Below are 14,381 nucleotides of genomic sequence, written 5' to 3'. Positions count from 1 at the left end.
TCTCAATGGTGAAAGAAACAGTAGGCAAATTGTCCACCACCATTTTCATTCGGTCTGCTTCGAACCAACATAGTTTCATTCCTTAAAACAACACAGAATGTAGAATAAAAATGTAGTGAAAATAGCGTTTGCCTACCATCATCTCTGCCGTTGACTGTACCTGGCCCTCATTTGGATGCGCTAAACTTAGCGAATCTCTTGCGAATTTCAAGCTGTTTCATGCTGTTTGTAGGCTTATTTCGCACAAATATGCGAATATCCTAAGTTGTTATTATTATTATTTTTAGTTCTTCTGTAAAATATTTAAAATGAGTCATCACCGCATCTCCCAATAACCGGACGCCTCGCCTCTGGTAAACCCAACACAAAAACAATTTATCTACAGTATAGCTTCTAATAATCTTTTTCTTAATTAACCCAGGAATGACCAAAATGTCACTTACCATGTTTTACACCCGAGCCCTTCAATTTACAACACAGAAATATCATTCATCCATGGCGGAAACAAAAGACTGGGAAGTAACTGCAAGTTACGAATAGATTGTACGTTCATTAATGATATATTTTCAGTATTCAAATTCAAAATTTCTTCATGGAAGGGCGAGGTTCAGCCTGTGGCTGTTTTCTCACCTAACCCCAGTATACATGTGCTATGATGAAAAATTTGGAAAAAAACACTGTCACATATAATTTTTTTACACTATAGAATTAGGACCTCGCTGATAGCGCAGCGGTAACGTCGTCGCCTTGTAATCAAGGGGTCCCGGGTTCGATACCTGGTAGAGGCACATAGTGGTTCAGAACCCACTTTAAACTGCAGGTCTAGTTCCAATTAGCCTTGCTGTGCATAAAGTGACTTAAAACACCAAATCAATAACACTAGAATTTACAGCATACTCTTGAATGTGATCTCAACAGGAGAAAGTAGTATTTGAATTGTCCACTTTATGAACAGGTAAGGTAATCGGGATTAGACCTACAGTTTAAAGTGGGATCTGAACCATTGTGCAATGTGCCTCCACCAGGTCTGGGACATCTTGTTTTCAAGGCGACTACATTACCACTGTGCCATCAGGAAGGCCGGAAAGTAGTTTTTAAAAGTGATTTTGATTCACTTTTCCATGATTCGACAAGTGTTTGAACAGCTGTTGGGATGACATAAGACAAACTTCAATTTGTCATGCAACGTAAACCCAACCTTTGTTACTTTAAAAATGTACTTGACCCAACAGTTTGTTTACTATGCATTGTATACATATTACCACAAATGAAAGTATTGTAGATATTTCAGTTCTAATCCTTTCTTTTTGTTCTTCACAGCTGCTGGTTTTGTAATTCGCCTGATCCTGAAGCTTTACTATCAGAAAGAAAAAAATCATTTTTGAAGTTTTTGAGATTGTCAACATACTGGAGATACTACATTGAAATTGAATTAAAGTTGGCAGTGTAGCTTTTTTTTTTTAAGCATTAGATGCTTTACACCTTAACAGAGTGGTGTAGCAGCTCAAGAAGACAAAACTTAAGAGTGAATAAGGGTTCATAGACACTAGACAATTATTTGAGTGCCATTTATTTCAATTCAGCATTGTGGTACATAGACTAAATCAAGTACCAGTAGGTGCATCAAATCAGACAAAGTAGAATTAATGTATTTTAGAGTCTATTTGTGGATACTTTCAATTTGGTAAAGAGCCTTGTTTTAGTTGCCTTAACATTATGTGCAACTTTATGTGAAGTGCCTTGAGCATAAAATTTATATGCTTTGATGTAGGTTGATTTTTTTTGTATTTTGATACTCAAGCAAAAAACTAAAGTATAATCATTGGATATTAATTTTTTTCACACAACTTGCAGAAACTTTGAAAGGTTTCTTGTAGAAACAATTTGATTACCTCAGTGCAAAAGAATGTTTGGAATTATTTTGTCAAAGAGACAGTTTCAACTTTGCAGGTAAGCTACTTGCTATTTGATTTTTCATACATGGTTTTATTCTTGATTGTGACTGTGATGGAATGCCATTAATGGTTTGTTTTCATTCAGAACTTATTGTTCGTAATAAGCCAAACTTGATCAGTAGCTAGAATAAGTTTGCAAAGGATAAAAATTAATATGGGAAATTTTTTTCTGCATTAGTGCTGATTCAAACTAGTTTTACTACATATATACATACATGATTTCAGCTACAGTAAATTATAAATACATATACAATACAGGTCAAGAATATTCAGTAGATGCAGTGATAAATAATGAAGCCATAATGCAGCTGAAATCTATCCTAGTGCAAACTAGTTTTTAGGATAATATATATAAAACAAAAGACACATTTTGTTGATATTTGGTTCATAGTAAAGTAATGATTATATTAACCTATTTCATTCAGAAAGATATGAAACATATCCCTTCGATTTTTGCTCCAAGAGCAGCCATGTGTAAATGAAGAACATGAATCCATAAGTATTTAGTATTAATAATGCAATGCCTTCCATTGTTTAGTGTTTAGGTAGGAACACATTATCAAGTGATGATATTTTTTTGAGAAAGATACTTACGTATGTTCCTATATGTATTTGCACTATGTGCATGTAAATTTCGTATATTTTCAGAAGCTTTTCCTCTGTATGTGTGTGTGGTTATAGTTGTATATATTGTCATGCATTGGGAATGTGAGGGTGGGGAGTGGTTCAAAGATTTATCTTTGGAAAATCTCTGTCATTCAAAGATTCTGAGTAGTGTGACAGATGTAAATGTTCATTTTCATTTTAATCTGTTTTGAAATCTTATGACAAAGGAAACGTTGATGTTAAAAGGGCGTATGCAGATACCAAGCAGTGAATCTTTGAATTTGAGAGGCTTTTTTTATGCATGTGGGAGACTAGTTGGTGGACTGGAGGCTCTTATGAATGGTGTGCAGTGAGAATAACTTCAGGAAAGAAATACCAGGTTTTCCTTTCCTAAGAAGCTTTGTGACCATTAATGGAACACAAACCCTTATTTGTTACAATTTGGTGCGTCTCTTTGGTAGTAGAATGTGACTAGAATTTTAAAAAATGAAGACATATCATGGCTAAAGTACTGAATCATTTTCCCCAAGATTATATGTAATTATGTCGTAATTTATATGCATGATGTTCCATGGGAACATTTTGCCTGTTGTAGAATCCTTGGATGATTAATTTACTGTTGTGTGCAGTTGATTAAGTGTATCTGGGAACATTGTTTATGGAAATATACACTGGCTGTGTAGGTTATGCAAATAGTGATTAAATGTGTTTTCAAAAAATGGCTCTGCCATTAAGATGTTCAATTCAGTTACATGTCAATTATTTACATGTTATAAATTTCTAACATTATTGTGTATACATATATTTATATTGGCAGAGAGATGTCTTATTATATACTATAATATGCATTACAAATTCAGATTTATCCTTTTTGTAAGAAATTATCAACAGCCACTATTAAATTATGTAACATGGATCATAATTAAAAGTAATGTATTGGATAATGCAATTGACACTCTGATTGTGTGTATACATGGGCGTCCGGAAGGGGGGGCAAGGGGGGGAAATTAAAGTCAACCAAAAAATATGTATTTCACACATATAATTTCATTTTAGCCACAATAATCTGTGTTAATTATTGCATGAACACCATAAATTCACATTAAAGCAATGGTTTTTTTATGGAACAACACTATTTTTGGTGAAAATTTACCTTCATTTGCCCCCCCTGGAAAAAATACCTTCCTTGCCCCTCCCTGGAAAAAATCCTGCAGACGCCCATGTGTGTATATTGATTATAATTTACCATTGCAGCCTGGAGATGAAGGTAGCCATATCATTTTTTATTATGTCTCCTTGTGTAAAAATAGTAATTATTTTTTGAGTATTAGTGTATTTACCACTTTTATTATTTAATTGTTAAAAAAAGACTGCTGTAAATTTTCATACTAACTAGTTTTTTAATAGTTAATATAAGGAAATAAAACTTACAATACAACCTTATACTTGTGTATATTATTTCTATGTTGTTGCTAAAGTTCCTTAATCCATTATTGAAAATCTTAATTCTCAAGATTCAAAGTGACACATTATATTTATCAAGAATGAGTGTAACTAAATCATGTATCAGATATATGCTTCACTTTCAGTGAATATGCTGCACACTGTGGAATGCAAACAATTACGTACCCATAAGGCCATAACTACACAAAGTAAGAAAAATTAAGCCAGTTCATCAGGGAATGTCAACAATAATAAAATAATGCAAGAAGAGAATTAAATCGACAATATTAGAATTGCTTAATATGAAATAGGGGAAAAACTCTCGCACATTATAATGCAAAGAACTTGATGTGGAAGGAAATTTATTAACAGAAGCGGTGAGTAAGTGCAAGAACCCCCGCTCCTAATCGCCGCCACTTGGTATTTGTAACATTCAGCCCTTGAAGTGAAAAGTGTCAGGTATGGGGGGGGATGTTTACTCAGAATTTGGGGTAGCTATTTATTGTCTTACATAGTGTCAAATACGTTCTTTGTGATTATCTTATGTCGCTCTCATATTTTGGTTTAATCCTGATGATGAGGATGGTGGGATAAATGTAATATGTCCATGCCTCGCATGGGGCTCGAACCTGGAACCTCTAGCTTAGTAGAACATGACACTGACCAGAGGCGATTCCTCCATGTAAGAAATTAGGAACTTCCTACAGTTTAATTTATACTTATTTCCAGTTTTCTACTTTTGAGTTCAATGAGCATTATAAAATTTTGAGCGCAATCAAGGTTCGTCAAGAGTCAATGTGCTAGCTATCACCCGCTCGTTCCAGATCCGTTGCGCAAAGGAACCTTTCTCGTCATCCTACAGGCAGATGGGTGAGGGGCAGTGCAAGGGACGGGGGGGTGTCCAGTTATAGGGTCCGCGAGGAAGGTCCCATGGATTCCTTAACAGTGATGCCAACTCTAACATAATGGTTCTAAACCTAGCAAAATTTGAACTTCATTGGCACCTAGCCCTCTGTGTTTGGCATAATGGAAAATCCAGCTTCATCTCAAAAACGGGCGTCCCTGGGAAAAAGAGAAATTGAATTCTAATGAAGATATTTTGAGGAAATATTTATTTTTAAGAAAATCTCCAGATCTTGTTTGTACTTCTCTAGCGGACTTGTTTCAAATCAAAGGAAGTATGCCAACCAAGGCTCAAGCTTTTACAGGCACTGATTCTCTTGTTTTCATCCCGATTTAACAAGGGAGGAACATTTCATAAAAGGAAATTGGTAGAAAGAGTTCGAGGTCACAAATAAAACAAACGGACGCCGTTACCAGTCATGGAATTTTCTTCAACTTTTTTTAAGCACTATGCTAAACCCATTTTATTGAACAGTCGAAATTCCTAATGTTGCTTAACTACAATGAATAATCAATAACACAGTTCATCACTCTAAAATAGCAAAATAAAATTGAACATAAAACTACTACAGTCATCAGAAAATGATAAAAAATTAATAATAATTGTATAATAATAATAATAAACTCTAGCATAATTTTATCACATTTAGCATAATTTATGAGTTGAAACCGCACCTTTTCTTATCAGGAGGTCGGTATTGGCAAAGCTGTTCTTAATCCACACATGACAGGTAGGGAGGGCCTGCAGCTAACATTACAAATCCAATGGCTAATCCACGGTACATGTCACTGTGTAATTGAATGCATTTTCGAAAACTTTCCTCGGTCTGTTTACCATAACTTCCTACACCCCAAAAATTTCACGGGTTGCCACTGACACTGACCACTCTGCCACAGAGTATGTAAAACAATTAATTATGGAGATAGATATTATATGATTGGTTATTGTTCAGTGAGGTGAAGATCTACAAAGCGTAGGTATGTTTTTGTGTGAAAGAAAATGCCACTTATCATTCATGCAGGCTGCTATGGTGTGTACTTTATGTTCTTGTAATTGTCCACTGCATGCATATGTTCAGTGTCCATTACTATATTTTGACGACTTTCTGAAAGTTCCCAAATGACATATGACTTATTTAGTACCCAAATTCAAATGCGGAACTTTTCTTTAATTTTCTTTTATACTTCATAATAAGGGAACCTACAGCCTTTTTCATTTTTTTATTAATTCAAAGTCAGTGTTGAAGTATTTCATAGATAGTCATGGCTGTCTGGAAGAAGGGATAGGGAGGACTACTGCCTCTTCTGAAAACTGACATATTTCAGAAACCATGCCTTGCATTAAAATCAATACACTACAAATTACAAGTAAGACTGAAATAGGTTCATCACACGAGTACTAGAGTTTCAAATTCAAGCAGTTGTTTTTATTATTATTACGATTGTGTTTTCAAAATAATATGGAAAACACTACTTGAGCTATATTTACACTTAACAGCAAAATCTAGATTCCAATATTCATGCAACAGCAATGCTCAAAAGTAAGTGTACTAATAAGGGATTTTTTTTTCTTTTGAGAGGATTGCCAGGTATATCATCAATTGATGGATCTATACTTCTGTACAAAGTAATCATAATTATTATTAACAACAATAAGAAAAAAACAGGATAACTCTTGAGCTCAAATAAAACTCTGGTCTGGTGACCACTCGTAGGCGGATCTAGAATTTTGTTCTGAGGGGCACAAAATATGGTGTAAGCATATGGGAGACCTAACATTAAAAATATAATGTGCACATTTTTCGGCACATTAAAAACAGTTTATATGTGTGTGTGCACGCACACATACATGCATACTATTTACATCAGTAAAATTGCCGATTTTGTTTTAGGTCCAATTTTTGCTCAGATAACTAATTCGGAGTACAATTAATCCCTACTATGAAACTAATTCAAGTAACCTTTGAGTTTGAGTTTTTAAGTCCCATTTTATGCATATATAGGCTAATCGGGACTAGACCTACAGTTTACAGTGTGATCCGAACCACTATGTGCCTCCACTGTCAAGTAACCTATTGTACGGTGATGTGATAGGATTAGTAGAATTTTGTGAAATGGAAGTATTTCTATGTTATTTGTATCAACAATGATTACAGAAGGTGATAAGCTTGAGAATTTATTTCCTCCAATAAAACTGTCACAAACATGGGAAATATTGGATCTAGAATGCTCTCGCTTTGTGTAAATCGGTTAACGTTATTGCCTTGCAATGAACTTAATTAAGTTTATCATAAATGTAGTCCAGATTAATGTATTTGTAATAAACTTTGTTTTGTTATTTTACTATCTGAAAAAGTATTACTTGGACCTTTTTTGTTCATCGTAACATAATGCTATTAATACTTTTCACAATACTTAATCATCTCTTTTGGGAGGGGCATGTGCTGCACAACTCCAATACAGCAGCTACGCACATGCAATTCGAATAACCAATTGAATTTCTCATAAGCCACATGTATTTGTTTACATTGATTTCATCTTACAGCTGACAAATAATAGTGAACTAACTCTTTCTACTTTTCATATCCATATCCCATTCGCCGATAGCAATTGCCACAACTTCTACACAAAAGCTCCAAGGCTATTCTTAGAACAAAGGTTGCTTCTTTACAGACTACAAACTCTCTACAATTCACAATGTTCCTGCTGCAGGCTTCAATCTCTCCATACACACTTTCAGCAGAAGAGTTAATAATAGTATAGTTGAAGTCCTGATTCGAGCGCCAGTTCGCTATCTTTGACACAGCTCGAGAGGAAGCCAACCTGACGCGGATCTGATTTGGAGCCAGCACCTGTTTTATCTGAGAAGCGCTGTTGTCACTTTTACTTGCAGTATTTAAAGTCCAACACGAACGGGGCTGGTCAAAGCACACTATTGTAGGTGGCAGCACCCCTGTTGCGTCCCCACGCTTTTGATCGGCAATTGTTCTCACATTTAAATACATGGGGAATTTGATGCTGAACATGCTGCTATTACATTAAACTTCAAGTTTAATATCATCTTAACCTCAGAAATTATGTCTGAACATGATAGTTGAATAATCAGTGCTGTAAGAGGAAGACTTTTGAAAAGACGATCGTCAACAACAGAAAAGATATCGGAACTCAAAGAAGCCATAATATTTGCACAGCGCTTTTTGACGTCACTTGCAATTTTCACAATTTAAGTGATCTATTGTTGAGAATCCAGTAAAGAATAATGCATAATAATTCCGCTCGACTGTACTTTTATTTGTATAGTTGTTTTTAATAACTGACTTTTTTTCACGTGATATAATACTTTTCCACGTAGCTTGTAAATATGGTCCTTTGTTTTATATACACACATTTATCTATAAGATTAGTAATTACATAAAATATTTTTCTTCTGTTGTTTCATGTCTCGCAACCTCTAGGGCTATCTTATTTACAGGTATTATAATTTTAAAATTGTTACCAAGAAAAAGAAGGACGAAAATACGAGGGGAGAATATCTCCTTAATACAATGAAAACATACGTTAATATTAAATTATCCGATAGGGCATAATGTCAGTCATAGTGTATAATAATAATAGCCTATCATGCGTTTACGCACTTAATACATTTTTCTTCATAATTTTGGGAGTTTCTTCGATTCCTACCCGCCGTTGAATACACATGCTCGCAACCAGAAAAAAAGCAAAGCATAGTGTAAAAATTTAAATTTTTGTATTATCGACCCATGGCAGCTGGAGACGACACAAATGACGTCAGGTTTAGTGTTCTTCGTGCATAAACGTACTATATTTAGCTCGTTTTCGCAACCATTCCGTTGCGCTTAATATATTAATTCTTAGGTTCAGGCGAATGTAATTTTCGGAAACTTATGACTGACTACATTATCTTAAAGCTTTGCTAATCCCATTTTTATTATCGATTTACACGATAAATTCTTACCTTCATTGAAAATAATGTTTGAATAGCCATCCCATCGAGCTCCAATGTAAAGCTTAGGGCAACCAAATGACGAACGAAATTATTTAGGGACGCAACGGGGGTGGCGCCGCCACCGGAAAAGTTTGGCAATGAACAGCCCGTCTGCGACGACACTGCGGTTACACTCCCAAGGTCTCCACATTGTATAAAAAGAAATAAGCACAATGCAATAACACAACCCAACAAAGATAACCGCAACCTCATGTTATGAAATCTATAAAAAAAACTGAATTGGTAACATTTCATTTACTCCACGTGGACTTGACTACTGTCAGTTCTTAAAAAAGGGACGCTATTGGTGGGAAAGGTTTGAGGGGAGGATATACTGGACTCCATGTGGACTTGATATGTGACTGTCGGAGAGAAACTGATCTTTCGGAACTTCCTTTGAAGTAAAGTGGCGTTCGACTTCAGAACTTCAACTTTACTACTGATTTTACTGTCGTTGTTATTGTTGTGTATGTATATTCATTGCATAATGTTATATTCCATCGTTAATATCTTGAAATGAAGCGAATTTATTCTGTATTCAGGATTTTTCAAAGAAATGAACAATAACTGAGTTATGATTACAGTTAACGTTGCTCGAAAAAGTATATCTGACTCGTTACTTCCAAATACCTGTGTGTGCATGTGTGTTGTGTACATGGGCGGAGTTTGCAACGTCCCCCAGTTGTACTCCAGTCGTCAGAAAGTTAGTCCGCTACTCCTTTAGTCGGAAACATGAGAATCTTTGCTAATCATCAGGGCTTGCTGGGTAGAAAAGGAACACAACACTGTTTTCAAAGTTAAACGCAGTTTTATAATCGCGTATATTTCATAATCACTTACCAATAAAACACTAGAACATTCAATACTAACGTTGGGGAATTCACTCACATATAGCGAAAGTCAAATTACATAATTAATTGCTTACTTTCAACTTATCGGCCAGAAGAAAACTTGAAAACCGAAAATCTATACTTGAATTCTCTCCGTTTCCAAGTTGTTATTGATCCTTCACCTTCACCTGTTTTCCAAACTCAGTTCGTCAGGTGAGAAACATTCAGGTGGGTTCACTTCCTCTGCTGAGATGAGAAAGTGACGTCAACACGAACAGATTATGACGTACTTATAAACATATATACAAGTTCCAACCATAACTGTATCAATCTAACTATAGTTGTCTGTGATAAATTCCACATTATTTGAAATAACAAACAATTAAAAATCTTAACTTCTTACAAATATAAAACCTTAAACTCTCAGGTTCGTTACAAGTTTGAGCTTTTGCTTTGGGAGGGGGGGGGGAGCAGACTCTGGGAGAAGCATATGATGTACCTGAGGGTTAATCAATATCCCCTAGTTTATAAGAGGTTCAGAGGCCTTCCCCGGAAATTAAGAAAACATCTTAAAAACACTTAGTTTTAGGTCTTTTAGATTTGAAAATGTTAAATTTCCTCGCTTAAGTAAACAAACATTAATTAGTATATTTGTTGTCAGTTTTAAAAGAAGCAAAACAGTACGATTATTGAATTTTGCATTTCATTAAATTTTTATTGATACAATACTCGTATTACTTTAAAAAATTTACGGTACAATAGTAAGCTTTAGAAATTTTAGAATTAAATTGAAAAGTTCTTTTGATGCCCCAGCAGTAACTGTTGACTTAACACAAAGTCATTTTACGTTTTTCTTTCTTCAAACTGTACACATCAATCAAATCGTCTAAGACCCGCTATTGCGGCGCAATTACCACACATGCCAACATGCCAAACGTCAAGATTTGCGGTATGGCTTCATAACAAAATGGAGTAATTGAACTTAATCATGTGTTATTTTTTTAGTGTTTTTTTAAGTTGGGGGGCCAGGCCCCCCTGGTCCCTCCAGAACTCCGCCTATGGTTGTGTATGTGTAATAATATATGTGTATTATGCATGCAAAGCGAGAAACGTTAGCCTCTCATTTCAAGCTTTGATGACCATACGTGTTGCCAGATAGAGTTCAGGAGACACAGAATATGACTGGGCCAAACACATGAAGAGGCAGGAGGTCATGAAGCAGTCACAGGAAATTTAGCCTTGACACTTTCACCTCTCTCTACTCCAGATGTTTTATGGGTCAGTTACCTCGCGGAATCATTTTCTTCAGAGATTTCTCTTCTTATACGCATTCTGAGAAATTCCACAATTTCAGTCTTTTAGCATGAAATGGTTGATATTCTCCACGTAAGTGATGTATTTTTCAATGTTTTTTTCCTGTATAATCTAGGCCCTATAATGATGCACTTCTTCTCGAACGACGTAGATTTACGATGTCACAAAATATTAGACAATAGCCAGGCCAGAAAGTTAATTTTTAAAAGTAACTGAGTAACTTGCCCCAAAATTAACTCGGTCGTAGTGTGCTAATTTGGGAATGTAACTTAGTTGCAGTTTTGTTTACTTTAGAAACTAAGTTACTTTATTCCATGTAAGACATATCTTGCATAACTTTTTTCATGTATTAATTACACAAATACTGTCATATTTTCTCATATGACCAAAAATTTACATTAATTTTCATTATATTGTAAATGACCTCATATTTTTAAATATAAAAGTAGTAAAATACGAAAAAATATATTTTGTAATGGTAGATATGGCTTGGCTGAGGAAACTAAAGTTATCTTAGTTTTCTATGCCTTGGTATCTATGCCAAGGCATTCTTTACAAGCGTTCTTTAAAAGGAGAGGCGGAGGGGTGATTGCCCCCCTGAAGCCCTTGAGGGGACGTCGTGGTCGACTTCAGCTGAGAACTTTATTTTATCTCTATTGATTGCAATGTTAGTTTGAAAAACTGAACACTAGAGTAACTGACTGGAAAGCAGTTAACTCTAGGATAATAAGACTGAATTTGGAATTGGAATTAAACCGTAGGATTACCATTATACAAGTATACGCTCCTACAGAGGATAAAGATGAACTAGAAAAAGAACTATATTACAACTCCCTCCAACAAATATTAGATGAGGCTAGAAATGTAACGGAAAACGTTATTATAATGGGAGATTGGAATGCTAGAGTGGGAAAAGAAATTAGACGAGGACATGGAAGTTTGGGAAGGTATGGTGCTGAAAACAACCGAAACAGCAATGGAGATAAAATGCTGGAGTTCTGTATTGATAACGAGCTCCGCATCGGAAACTCCTTCTTCCCGCATAAAAGAATACATCAAATTACCTTTGAAGCAATTAGCAGAGGAGCACAGAGCACAATAGATTACTGCGTATATACAAATAACACCCATTATGATGTAATGGATGTAAGAGTTTTTCGCAGCGCCGAGCTCAGTACTCAACATAGACTACTAGTAATGACGACCCGATTCAAACCACTACTTGCACCAATTAAGATAAACCTTACTAAACTTAAAATATCAACATTAGAAACCCAAAATAAAAGAAAGGAGTTTCAGAGGAAACTGAAAGAAAAACTTAGAGAAAAAGAACAAAACCATGGACAAGAATGGAATGTGGAAAATAAATGGAAAGTAATGAAAGAAAGCCTCAAAGAAGTTGCAGAAATATGTGGAATAGTAAAGATAACAAATAAAAAGAAGCAGACAAGATGGTGGAGCGATAATGTGAAAGAAAAAGTTGCAATTAAAAAGAAAGCATGGTTAAATACTTAAAGACCAAAAGAACGGAGGACAAAGAAGCTTATATACAGGCAAGAGATACAGCAAAACGGATAGTGAGAACAGCGAAGAAGGAAACCTGGGAACAATTTGGAAAGGAAATAGAAGAAAATCATAAAAATAATCCAAGAAAATTTTGGCATGTGTTGAAAAATCTGAAAGGAAAACGAGGAAAGAAAATAAGGAATATCAAAAACAAGAATAACGAGGTGAAAACCAATATGAAGTAAATTTTAGATACGTGGAATGAATATTATGCGGAAACCTTTAGAGAAGAAGAAGAGGAATTGTATGAGGAAAGACCCATGAGGGAAGAAAATGAGAACGTGGAAGCTGAGGAAGAAATCCAACTGAAAGAAGTACAAGAGGCAATTAAATCTTTAAAAACTGGTAAAGCACCCGGTTGGGATAATATACATCCAGAATTTATAAAATATGGAGGAAAGGAAATAGTAAAATGGATATGGGACTTATACAGACTAATATGGGCAACAGAGAAAATACCAAAAGATTGGGAACAGAATGTAATAATTCCTATACATAAAAAAGGAAGTACCCTCGATTGCTCAAACTATAGAGCAATATGCTTAGCGCCAGTGGCCCAGAAACTATATTCACACATTATAGAAAAAAGATTAAGGCAACAAGTGGAAGATAAATTGGAAGAAGAACAAGCAGGTTTCAGGCCTCATCGTCAAAGTAAGATCTAATCTTCTCCCTGAGGAACGCAATAGAGAAGATATTAAGCAGAGGAGGAGAAATATTTACAGCTTTTATTGACTTAAAGTCTGCCTTCGACAGAGTACCAAGAGGACAAATATGGAAGGCCCTTCATCAGTTCCAAGTAACGTCAAAACTGACTAGAATAATTCAAAGTCTATATAAGAACGTTAAAGGAACGGTTAGAATAAATGGACAATCCTCCAAGGAATTTAATATGGGAAAAGGAGTAAAACAAGGTGATGGGCTTAGTCCTCTTCTTTTCATATTATTCATGGATCAAATTATAAAGCAATGCAAAAGAAGAACAAGAAAATGCAAAATTGGAAATTATAAGATGAAACCGGTATGGGTACAAACATTAGTATACGCTGATGATATTGTTCTCCTAGCAAAAGATAGCAACAGCCTACAAAATGCTGTCCTAGAGTGGGGCCAAGCATTCAAAGAACGAAAGATGGAAATCAATGTTAGTAAGACGAAAGTCATACACTTCACTAAACAAGAACCAGTAAGGATGCACATTCATTGGAATAATAAGACCTTAGAACAAGTAGAACAGTTTGAATATTTAGGAACCATACTAACTGCGGACGGGAAAATGGACTCTGAAATTAATCACAGAATTCAGAAAGCAAATAATCTGTACTATAAGTAACACCATTATAGGTAAAAAGGAGATTAGTAAAGAAACAAAAATGAAAATATATAAAACAGTCTATCTCCCCACGCTATTATGTGGATCAGAAAGCTGGATAATGCAAACTAAATTGGAGAGCAGACTTACTGCTACTGAAATGAAATTCTTAAGAAAAACTGTAGGAAAGACAAGGAGAGATATGATACGAAACATAACAATAAGAAGAGAATGCCTGAATCAGGAACCACTGATTGAAATCATCGAGAAGAGGGAATTAGGCTGGCTGGGACATCTTATTAGGATGGAGGAAGAGCGTAAACCGAAACAAATATTTGAGGCCCGACCAGAAGGAAAGAGAGGAAGGGGACGACCCAGGTTGAACTGGAACCAGTACATTTATGGACTGGCACAGAAGAGAGGGAAGACACCGGACGAAGTGAAAA

The 14,381-nt window shown here is 35.3% G+C and overlaps 1 protein-coding gene across 2 annotated transcripts in view; it reads left to right on the top strand.

The window, feature by feature from the left end:
• LOC145998911 (beta-1,4-glucuronyltransferase 1) overlaps window positions 1–4,004 on the top strand; it is a 116,484-nt gene extending 112,480 nt beyond the window's left edge. For both annotated transcript variants that reach the window (XM_083135667.1, XM_083135666.1), the window contains exon 4: window positions 1,321–4,004. The gene's annotated coding sequence lies outside the window, so the exon portion shown is untranslated. The remainder of the gene's footprint in view (window positions 1–1,320) is intronic.
• Window positions 4,005–14,381: the final 10,377 nt, after the last annotated feature.

This window comes from Lepisma saccharinum, chromosome 14 (assembly GCF_977018435.1).
Source record: "Lepisma saccharinum chromosome 14, izLepSacc3.1, whole genome shotgun sequence".
Lineage (NCBI taxonomy): Eukaryota > Metazoa > Arthropoda > Insecta > Zygentoma > Lepismatidae > Lepisma > Lepisma saccharinum.
The sequence above is the reverse complement of the archived record's forward strand: the minus strand, read 5'-3'. Positions and strand labels throughout refer to the sequence as shown.